Raw genomic sequence first — 12,308 nt, 5'->3', positions numbered from 1 at the left:
TCATGAAGAAATGTTGAAGAAACAAAAAGCAAAACGATTCAGCACTTGATATGACAGAAAACTGTGAAATTTGAGAACATGGAACAACATCATTTTATTTCTCAGTGTTTCAAAGCGGAAATGAGAATTATGGTAAGAGAATTTATGTCTGGCACAGCAAAAATAATTAATTGAATTGTTTCTGTGTTCCTCCTTTCTTGCCAAGGAAGACAACGCCATCAGAGAAATAATGACGTGACTTGCATCTGACTTTGTGTTGAGTGAAGGAGGGCTGTGCTAGGTCACTAGCCTCACTTCTCCTCCAGAGACATCTAAATCCAGTTTCCAGATATTCGTCAGGATGACTGGAGATGACCCAGGATTCACTAGGAGACCTTGGGCCCTTTAGGCCAGGGTCTTTGCAGGTACTCACTTAGGGTGAGGAAATGCCTGTTCATTGCATAGGCCTGTTTAAGATCTACCCAGGGGATGACCCCTTTAATGAGGCCGAGAAAGAGAAAGACATGAGGCTGGGAGGGAAGTTAATATTGATAATCACTCTACAGCCAGGAATTTCCAGACGAGCCCTTAAGCAGGGGCACGTTGGAGTCCCAGCTTCAGAATGCAATAGGTTTAAGGTTTTGGAAAAGGAAAAGACAGGACAGGGAAGGAAAGGAAAGGAAGGGATGAGAAGGGAAGGAAAGGGAAGGTAAAGGGAAGAGTAGGGAAGGGAAGGGAAGGGAAGGGAAGGAAAGGAAAATGGAGGGGAGGGGAGGGAAAGAAACAAGTTAGTAAAAGCCAAGTCAACTCGGCATCTCTTAACAATTCAAATTTACCTTCCTTTGTAGAGGAGAAAGAAGGGGAGCAGGATAGAAATAGAAGAGAAGTAGCTGAGTTAGCCAGAGACCTGGGTCCCCATTCAGGCAGCTTTATCTACTCACAGGATTGTGTTCGTCCTTCGTTGCTGAAGAAGAACATGCCATCAGAGAAATGATGACATGACTTGCAGCTGACTTTGTGTTGAGTGAGGGAGGGCTGTGTTAGGTCACCAGACTCACTTGTTCCCCAGAGCCATCTCAGTGAGCGGAATACAAAAAGCTGAAGGTGCAATGAGTAACAAGCCTTACCAAAGAAACAAAAGAGATAATAACAAATTAAGAATCTAAATACACAGAGGTGGGTAAGCTAGAAAAAGAGGAGTCAAAAACAACATTAAATAAAAATGTGATCGTTATGCAAGCAAAATAAGAATTTCAAGGCAGGATGTGCAGGGACAACATAAGGATCATAGGCCTCCCAGAAGAATACAACAGGACAGAAAATCTTGACATCACAATGAAGAAAATAATAGAAATGTCCAGAACTTCTGAACACAGAACGTGAAAATTCCCGTTGAAAGAATTCACAGAATACTCTCAGAAGATAATCATGTAATGGTTATATTTCACTTAATTCAGAAATGAGAAGTTCTGCAAGTCATCAGAAGGGCCTTCAAATACAAGCGAAAGAACATTGAAAGAGCAGAAGACTATTCTGTGCCCGATAGAAAAGCGAGAAACGAATGTAATAATGTACTGTGCTTTGAAGAGTAATGGAACTGAGAATTCAGTTCCATGTGGGACAGTTATTCTACCCTATAAATCTGAGCTTAACCAGAGAAATCAAGAAAGAAAAGGGCAAAGGCAAAGAAGGACAAGAACAAGGAATGTGAAACATTTTGAGAAAGAAAATCAGAACTGAAGAGATTATTTACCTCTTGAGCACCTAAAACAACAGAAAAGCAGGAGTGAATACAAGCTTTAGGCAAAGACAGTAACAGCAACACAGTGAAAACAGAAAGATCAGCCAGACTTTTTCTAAATGTGTGGAAGGAGACAGCAGTAAAGTGGAAATTTGGTGGAGGTAAAAATAAAGATCCTGATGGGGGCATTATGGACACAATCTGGCAACACCTGGCCCACAGGTGAATGCTTCTTTTGCCTCACTAGGTTACAATATGGGAAAGCACATAAAATGGGACAGGGGGAAAGAGAAGAGAAGGGGTGAGGAGGCGGGAAGAAAGAATGAAAACGAAAAGGAAGGGGAAAGGAAGGAGCCCTTACTTTGAAAGTGAGATGGAGTTCAACAGATGAATATTCTTAGGGGTGAAGGGAGATTAAGGTCTTACACTAGATAGGGCCCAGGAATGTTGTACTTCAAATGGCCACTTACGCTGAGGGAGGGGTGAGGGAGAACTGGAACCTCTGGGTCATCTGGCACCTGAAGGAGTGAGAAAACATGAACACAGGGAAATTTCCAGGCAAATGCAGTAAAGTAACTGAAGTAACGTAAAAAGCAAGGGGGACTCAAATGAAGAGATAGCCCTTCATGGAGGTGGAAGGTTCATAGGTAATAAATATTACCCAAGTTTTTGGATACCGATATCAATCAATTGTGTGACCTTTTGTCTTCTTTTTCCTCTACAAAAATACTGTTTGTCATATGGAATGTTTCTCTGAGAAGTGGCAAGGAAGTATACATTGAATACCATAGTGATGCAAACAGGAAACAGGAAATATCAATAAAAACTTACTTTTAAAAATTCTAAATCAGCTTCAGTCTTCCTCCTCTTGCCTAATTTGTTGGAAAGGCAGGTTCTCTGGCCCCTTTCAGTATCTGGCAATACGAGTATTCTAGTCAGAGGATTTATGGGCAGAACGCTCATGTCTTGTGGAGTGAGCAGGATGAACTGTTGGCATTGCTGGGAATGTGCAATCTTGAGGATCATGTCCACGGCAATTCTTCGACTGACAGGGTCCATGTACATATCAAATGCATCCAGACATCTGAAAGGAGATTCTGTGATGGACCATAAAGTAAGAATGAAAACAAAGTTTGCAAAAGACTTTTCACTCCCTGACAGGAATTGCATGTCACCAGAAGCAGCTTTATTTCCTTCTTTAGGCTGGACTCTTATACAAAGGGTTTCATTTTTGTGATCAAAGTTCATTTTCGCGGAGTAGGCCCACTGCGATAGTATGTTACCAAAGTATAACTTGCATCGTAAAGCAAAACTTCTTTTAAATTGCTGGCATATTTCATATTTTTGTTTTGATGCTTGATCCACTCATTTAGCATACTCTTTCAAATTCTTCACTTTAACATCCAGACCCTGATGTCTTTCTTTTTCTTCTTGGTACTGCTGTATTATTTCTTCTCTGCTTCCAAAAATTCTGTTTTCTAATGTTATTTTCTGCTTTAACACACTAACTACTTCTTCAAGAAAAGCAGACATTTCGGTGGTATCTTTTCGTTCTGGGCAGAGGTATTTGGCTTCAGCAAGCTCTATCTCCAGATTGCTCTCTTTCATTGACAGATCTTCCTTTTTCACTTCGAGAGAATCCAGGTGTAGTTTAAGCCAATCTTGATAATGCAGCACGTATCGTTTTCAGTATCCATTTCTACATTGACCTTGTTTAGTTCTTGATTTAGAGCTTCTGTTGATTCTGAAACTTGGCACATTTATCTCTTAATGTTTTCAAGTCTCTGTTCAGCATCCATTTTCTGTTTTCTTAAATTCTTCATCTCTTCCTTTCTCATTTTCACCTTTTCCTCCACCTCTTTCATCTCCTTTTTAATTTCTTCTACTTTTTTTCCAGAATGGAGATATCTCCTGGTGGGTTTTCTTCCTTCTCTAGATCTCTTATTTCTATGTTGATTTTTGTCACTCTCATCTGGATTTCCTTTAAATGTAGATCATGATTCTTCAAAATTTCTTGATTCTTTCTGATATCATTTTCAAGTGTACATGCATGTTGCTGATAGACAGACAACTGGGCCATTTTATTTTCAATTTCTTTCTCCAAATGACTTATTTCTCTTTCCACATCAATCAAGTAAGTAGGTCTCAGTTTTTCACATGAGTAATAGCGTCTCTCCAACACTTGGTCACCATCAGCAGTGAAAGCTTCACTACAGTTCTTGGGAGGCCTCTGAGCCTACATTTCTCTATGAGCCAAAGAGTTACTTTTGATAAGCAGCACTGACTCTGTGCCCCTCATGTCAATCAAAGCATTGGCCACCACTGCCTCACTTATTTCTAAAGCTGTGAGAACTGTTGGAAACTCTGGGTGAAAGGCTGCTTTATGTGTTACATCGTGTACCTCACGCTGAAATGGTGCCACAATTACCTGTGGTCGTGGAGAGCCTGGTGGATAAAACTTTTCCATTAGGCCCTGAAGTACTTCCTCATCTTTGTGGTTGTTACAACAAAAGGCAAGAAGAAGGCCCTTTAAGCAGCACTCAACAGGCAGAGCAAATTCCGGATCTCGGAGACGAATGTAAGCTCCTAGTGGGCCTATAGGTTTGCAGGTAAAGCACCCTTGCCTACCAGCGGTGTCTACTGCTTCAAGAAGAGCTGTCATTTGTGGTTCAAATCGTTTCACTGGATCACTTTTGCAGTCTTTTAATCGGTTTAGCTGTTGCTGCTCATCGTTCAGTAATTGCTGTATATCTGATCCTTCTTCCCTAAGTTGAGAATGTTCTTCATCGTCGTTTTGGATAGCTTGCTGAAGATGTCCCATCGCTTGACCAAGTGAATCTTCTTCATCCTGAAAGTCCTTTATCTTTACCCTCAACATGAAATTTTTTTTCTATTTTTCCGACTTTTCTTGTTCTATATTCCTTTTTAGATCTTCACTTTTGTTGCAGTGTTGTTTGGCCTTGCCTCCTAACAATTTCAATTCATTTTGGGAAGCATCATATAAAACTTCAGCTTCCTTACACGCCTTTTCTTTTGTATTCACAGCTTCTCTTCCCTCAACACATTTGATCTCTAATGCAGAGGCTTCTTTGTTCAACTGGTTCAAGTTCTCCTAAATGACTTTAAACTTCTTGGCTGCTTTATAAACTTTGTACTGACAGGCCTCCAATTCCTGATTTAATCTGATAGTATGCTGATCTCCAAAGTTTATATTAGTTACCATCTCTTCAATTTGTCTTTCAGATTCATTCACTACTGCCCAGGGTATCTCTCTTTTCAATTCCTCTATTACTTTCCTTAAGGCAGCCATACTCTGGAAACGCTCTCCTATCTCTCTGACCCGACAGTTGAGTTCCCAGAGCTGGGCTTCTCCTTGTTCTATCTGATTCTGAGTGCGGACCTTTCTCTCCAAAATGTGTAAGTAATCGTCATTCATCTGTTCAAGTTGGGTCACTTTCAGAAAGAATTTGTATCTGTCGTTATCATTTCTAGCATGCAATAACTGCCTGCCCATCTCCTGCTGTAAAAGAGACATTGGATTATCTACCTGTATATTAAATTGATCGAGAATGGCCCTTAGCTCTTCTTTCTCAGAATAAACCAGGCTGCCTGCGTGGTCTTTTAGCTTATACCTTACAGAATCATTTACACTGATGTATTGCTGCACCATGATGGAGTCCCCATACTGGTCAGATTTGAAAGCATCTTCCCCTCTGTTGCGTAATGTGATGGAGATGTGGGCTGAACGCTCTCCATGATTCACAAACTCTCTCAAAGACGAGCCTAACGCTTTTCCACCCAGACCAACCACTAGAGCTGTCAGCAATGAACTCTTGCCCTTCTGTCCCACCACAAAGTTGACCCCGGACCCAAATTTCACTGACCCCAGTTTGGCATAGCACATAAAGTTCTCCAGCTAGATACTCTCATTGATACCGACTTCCACTGAGGCTGAATGTGAAGGAGCAGCACCAGCTCCCTGAGAAACACTCTGAAAGAAGACCTTCTCCTTGTCCACATTCTCATCTGCCTGTGGCCCTGGCCTTGCTTTTGGTTCCCCCTGTGCAGCTGGGGGTGAGTAGTCCTCTTTCCTCTCAGCCATTGGGTCAGTGACAGAAGAAACCTGTGTGGATGGGAGGATCTTCTAGCAATTCTCCCCTTCCCCTTCCTCCACCCCAAGGAGACTCAATCCGAGGGTGCCTCTCTGCAGCCCTGGAAAGCTCCTTTTATACCCTTAGAACCCCGGCCCAGGTCCCTCTTCCTGCTCTCGTCCGGCAGACAGGGCCAGGGTGGAGGCCCACCCCACCCTCCCCCCGACAGGCTCAGCTGCGCAGCTCTGCGCCCCAAGCAGGCCAGCAGGGTCAGAGGCAACGGGGATGGATGCTCAGCCTCCGTTTCCGACCTCGGTTCCTCACCCCACTCCCCCCCGCAGACTCCCTCCCCCTCACTGCCACCCGGGCCCGTGCGGCAGGGTTCCCTCACCACTCGGTCTGAGATGATCGGTAGAAGCAAGGTCCAGATCCCAATCTGCAGTAGCATCTCCCCCGCAAGAGGTTTCTGGCTTCTAGGCTGCCACCAGGGAAAATAGGATAGGACAGAAGCTTGCGCAACAGCCTCTCGACCCCGCCCCCTCACTGAGGAGGGGAGAACAGCTCTGGAGTAGCCCGCCTGTGCAGGGAGTGGGACTCTAGGGTACTGGCTGGAGGGGCTAGTGCTCCTGAGTGGCAGCTTCTCCTCCACGTTTCTCCGCGGGCTCTCCCCCTCCCCCCAGAGTCTCGTACCTCCACATTGGCAACGCCAGGGCCAAAAACAGGTGGCCGGTGACAATGACGAAAAGATGCATCCAAAAACTCTCTGTCTGCCTGTCTGTCCTGAGATTCCCCCTTGTCAGCTCCCATGGCTTCCCCGGGGCAGAAAACTCCCAAATCTCCTTCACCTGCAGGCCTTCTTCCCTCTGCAGAGAGGCTCCTATCCTATCTTTGCTTCCTCCACCTCTCCTCCCTCCTTGTTTCCCTGTGTATGTCTCTCTCCTTTCTGACAGGGCAAATATTTGAAATTCAGACTGGGGACTTTTTCAAGGTGGACATTTGCTTTACCAGCTCCTTCGGGCACTTTCTTGGGGTGGGCAACTATTATCTAGGGTCCTTTGTTACGTTATTTTGTGTGTGTGTTTGTGCGCCCACCCATTATAATCATCTTTGGTCTAAGAGAGGCAGGCAAAGGTCGATGCTCCTATTAAAATGTTGGCATTATTAATAACGCTGTTATATCCTGCAGAAATGATGTCGTTTGGATCTTTTTAAATGCCACAGTCACCGCAACCAAGAAAGGATCAGAGTCTTGTTCGCTAGATTCTTAACAAAAACTTCAATACGTCTGTTGGGCCCACGGGGTGAGTTTTCTTAGGACTCTGGCTGTGATCTGACTCTCCCTTTAACTAGTAATTCCCTAGTAATTTCGCTAGTAATTAAATTTCATGTTATCAAATTCCGTATGTTTTATGTCTATTTATCTGTTGTTAATGCTGCAGATTTCTAATTTTTCACTTTCACTAACAGAGTCCTCTGGAACAGACTACAGGGACAGAATGCTAACAAATGAAAATCTCTTCCACAGAGGACTTTGGAAGGAATTTCTATTTTTAAATTGAGTTTTTGGAGGTGTTTAGGGAGTAATCCATCAGAGATGAGGGGAACCGCCTGAGAAAATTTAGAGTCCACTTTGAGACTGGATGTTGGCCATTTCAACCTTCTTATGACGTTTAAAGTGTTAATATGCAGGCATGGCCCAAAAAAATTTCTTGCAGGTAAAAGTTTCATTGAGAACCTTGGGTATTTAAGAGGATTTGTTGAAACAGGCAAGCTGTGAGAGTACCAACTCTAGTAAAAAGGAGGATTCTTGGGGAGTAGATTAGGATTCAGCACGTTCAAAATTTTGCCCACGAAGGAGAAGCCCCCCTAGGGTGTTCAGGCAGGGGTGTGTCCCAAGGAATTAGGCAAAATGTAGGAATGGGTGTAAAATGAAAAAAAAAAGTGTACTCTGAGCAGAAGCAGAAGGCAGACAGGTAAGTACAAAAGCTGTGTAGAAAACTCTCCCAAGGAAGTAAGCTTTCTTTTTCAGTTTTTTTCTCCAAATTCATTAATTTATTTGTTTTCAGTTTTCAACAATCACTTCCATAAGTTCCAAATTTTATCCCCTTGGCTCCACAAGACAGCTTGCAATGTTATATTGGTTCTGCACATACATTCCTATTAAACACATTTTCATATTAGTGATGTTGAATAGAAGAATTAAAATGAATATGAGAAACCTTGAGAGAAACGAAACATAGCAAAGGAGAAAATATTCTCCTTTATTCTTCCTTCGAACCCCATAGTTCTTTGTCTGAATGTGAATGGCATTTTACATCATGAGTCCTTTGGAAGGATTTTAGGTCCTAGCATTGCTGTGAAGGGCTAAATATCAAAAACAGTCCTTACATACTGCGGCTGTTACTCTGTGTAATGTTCTCCTGGGTCTGCTCGATTCACTCAGCATTAGTTCATATAAGTCCAAGTTTTTCAGAAGTCTGAGTTTGTCATTTCTTATAGCACAATAGTATTCCCTTATATTCACATACCACAAGGTGTTCAGCCATTCTTCAAAAGATAGGCATCCCCTCAATTCCTACTTCTTCACCAACACCAAGGTAGCTGTTCTAACCTTAACTTTGATTTTTCTGTGTTTTTGTCTGTATTTTCTCTTCAGGATGTGGTCTGTATAGACTAGGTGGGGGGAATGATAAAGCAGGAAAAGACTAGGAGTTTACAGTTTTGCAGGGGAATTGATGGGGTCCAGGCTTTAAGAACCCCATTGAACTCCCTTTGAATCTTCCCACTTGCTTTGGCTTTCCATGCTCAAATCTGTTACCATTAAGGTAGCCTAGCCTTCCATTGTCTGTTCCCATGAAAACCCCTCCTAAATCGCACCTAAAGTCACCCCAGACTACTTGACCACCCTTCGATCCCTCCTACAGACTCTCTGCATATAAGAACCACCTTTCCTCTATAAACGTGCTCAGATTCATTCTGGCCACTTGTCAATACAAGTGTCACAAATACTCAGATTACTTAAAAGTCTACCCAATGTGATAAATCTTAAACTTTGGTTTTTTCTGGCTGAAAAAAAGATTGGGTTGAATTCATTTGGGCAGGACCCAGCATGTTAACATTTTGGGGTCCCGACCACCCCTAAACCTCAACAGAATCAGAAAATGGATCTCTCAGTAAAAGTACCAAGTTTCTTTTTTTCTCCTTCAGATTTAGCAACGGATAAAGATCTAGACGAAGCAATCTGAATATAGCTAGGGCTGAGGAGGGAAAGCTAAGTTAAGAAAACACTTGGTAACAGGGATTTTTTTTTTATTCCCCAAAAGTTAGATTAATTTAGTTTTAGTTGAATTCTAGAGCTGAAGTTTGTACTGCAGAAATGGAACAACAATTAGTTTACCAATCACCTTGATTTACTTGAATTCCCGTATTAACCAGGAGAGTCTGAAATAACCTGGCAATAAAAATCAGCCAGTCAGGAGACAGAATGAGTGTAGCTGAATTTGACATCCAGTAATCCTTTTCTATTTCCACTGGATGAACCCAGATCACCTTTGTTGTGCCATCAACCTCTGGGCCAGCTTATACTAGTTGATACTGACCCCAAACAGACAGAACTTGTAGAAACATTCTGGTTCCAGTTACTCTGTATCCCTCCTATCCTCCTGCCTCCCTATCCTGTGAAATCACATAAATCACTCCCGCAAATCTCAGTCTTTGAAAAAGCAGATTAAGTGCTTTCTCCTCTCCAACCACTTCTGTGATGAACTCGTTTCCTATTTTTGCACTTCAAATTCATTCCCTCTCTTCACTCAGTGGCTTTACTCAAATTAATTATTCTGCCAACTAATCAAATGATGTGAGAAGTGTGATGGTATTGTGGGCTTAGAATGATTGCGCACTACCATCACAGACACCTAAGTTAGCTATCAGGAATCCCTTGTGTTCCAGACTTTGCAGGTGATTGTATGGTGAGATCTGCGCCCCTACTTCAATCATACTGGGAGGGGAAGACCCTCAGGTTTGCTTGCCAAAAGAGAAACAATTACTACTGACACTCATTCTGAGGCATGGAGTCCCAAAATAAGCACCAAATGGTTCTTGGGAAGCAACCTATTGTCCAATCAATGAGAGCTGAACGAATTGAATTTAAGGCACGTTAAAAATTTTTGAGAAAAAAATATATCCAATAAACCCAAGTATAGGTAGGTTTCAGCCATCAAAATTTACCTTCCTTTGGGAAGAACACCCTAATATAAGTGAATGATACCTGATGAGGAGAGAGGAGATAAAGGCAGAGGAGATGAGAGGAGAGCATAGTAGAGGAGAGGAGAGGAGAAGATAATGTCATGGTCCTCTTTGCCAACCAAGGATAAATCACACAATCATAACCACAAATTCTCACCTGCAACATGAAGGCTTTTCCAGTCATCCTTCACTTTATTCCTTTCCATCAGAGTCTTCTCACATTTTTCCATAAATATATTGGTTTTACAGAGCTCTTGGTATGTTGTGTCCTGCATTAAACTAAGATTTATGAGAGAAGACACTTGTTCATTATCCCTTTCTTGGTAGAAATTAGCACATTGCCAGGCATTGCTGCTTGTTGACTCGATGACTGACCCAAAAAGATGCATCAACATCTGCTTTGCTGCTTGTTTGTGTCTATATGACTTGCACCCTCCTATTTGTCTTGTCTTGTGTATTAGAATATGAACTCCTAGAGAGCTGGAACTGTGTTGCTTTTCTGTTTCTCCCCAATGCTTAACATAGTACTTTGCACAGACCACACACTTAATACATATGTTTTTTTAATCCGTCCACCCATCCTGACCTTCATCCATACTTTCATATATTTTTCTTGACCTTTTAAATATGCAGGTAACCTCAATCATTAGAGCTGTAGTACTGAGACAGAGTCGATACAACCTTGGCCTGGTTTTCTTCCTTCATACATGAAGAAACGACATTACCTTGTTTGGGTCAATATACAGTGTGTTCAACTGCGGGTGATCAGACCAATAGAAGTTCAGAAGGCTCTATCAGAGATTAGTCACAAATAGTCCATATGAACATGTGAAATGAAGATATCTCAAAACTGGAGCATTTTTTGTTGCTTTTGAGCTTCTGCCATTCTCCTTTCTATGAGAGCTGAGTGCCTTCTTTCATGCACTCAGGCCATACTGGGCAGTCTTGTGCTGGTGTGTCCCATGTCCCACAATTGAATTGGGAGGGAGTGTTTTAGCCAGGTGAGCTCCTGAAGATACCCACACTCTTGTTAATTTTTTTCAGTAATTCCAAGTGATCAGTGCCCGAAGTTCTTAATGATTAATCTAACAACCTACAAAATCTGCTAAAATGATTTTAGCTAAAATGACCTAACTTTCCATTGCAATTCCAGGTTGGCCAGACTGGAATAACAAGAAGAAGTCTTAAAGTTTTGTTTTTGTTTCCCTATTTTCAGCCCTCAGAAGTCTCTGGCTGCCTGCATTTTAAATCTTACAGGATGACGAACTCATTCACAGCACACATGACACAGATGGAGATATACACTGACAGACAAATTGACAACTAATGACAGGACAAATACAAACAGAGCTCACAAATAACTATAGAGAGAGGGGGAATCAGAAATTTGTTAGAAATCCCCATCTTGAACTGGCTATTATTATTCCAAGGAAAGGGGGTTGCAAGGGTTCAAGATCTGACAGAATAAGGGTGAATCCTCCAACCTTTGCTCAGAGCACCTCTGTGGTTGTTGGGAACCCTGACACCTCGCAGTGTCTAACTTTCTGTAACCTTGAGACAAGTGTTTTATTGAGGTATCCAATGCCCTGGTTTCTTACAATAGTGAGAAAAACCAGGTTTGTGTTCCCTTATCACATTAGGGGTGGGGAGTGCATTTGGAATGGGAGCTGTTCAAAGCTGTTCAAAACTCCCAGCAGGCAACATCAGTATCCCTCCTTTCTCCATATACTCCTTCTTTCTCAGTGTGTTACATCTGTCTCCATGGCCCTCTCTTTCATCTAAGTCTCTGTCTTTTCCTCTCTCTCCTCTTCACCTTCCTTGACTTTACTTTCATTTGTCCCAGTTATTCTTGTTCATGTGTATAGTTGGAACACCATCTAGTGTGCAGTGAGGACCTTGGTAGCCATTGGTACATGCCATCCTCTGCCCCTTTTTTTCTGAGCCAGCAGCACTCAGAACAGGAAGACTGAGGGCAGGACACTGACAAGAATCACTCAGCACGAGGGAGGCATGTGCGAAATGGGATCTACACTGTTGAAAGGGATTCTAAGGGTCTTCCTATTTCTGCCTCTCAGCCAGCAGCTACAGTATCCCTTCCTTTTGACAGAGCGCGGTGATACTACTCATGACCAGCTTTCCATTTCAAGTGTGCGAGGTACAGGTAATTTACATTGCACCCTGCACAGGAATTTGGGGGAGTGGAAATGATCTGGACTGGGAGTCAAGAAGACTCCAATTCAAATCCTATCACT

General features: G+C 42.4%; 1 pseudogene; it reads right to left on the bottom strand.

The window, feature by feature from the left end:
• Nucleotides 1–2,536: 2,536 nt before the first annotated feature.
• Nucleotides 2,537–5,822, bottom strand: LOC140515736 (structural maintenance of chromosomes protein 6 pseudogene; annotated as a pseudogene).
• Nucleotides 5,823–12,308: the final 6,486 nt, after the last annotated feature.

This window comes from Notamacropus eugenii, chromosome X, assembly GCF_028372415.1.
Source record: "Notamacropus eugenii isolate mMacEug1 chromosome X, mMacEug1.pri_v2, whole genome shotgun sequence".
Taxonomy (NCBI): Eukaryota; Metazoa; Chordata; class Mammalia; order Diprotodontia; family Macropodidae; genus Notamacropus; species Notamacropus eugenii.
Note: the sequence above shows the minus strand (reverse complement) of the source record. Positions and strands in the feature narration are given on the sequence as shown.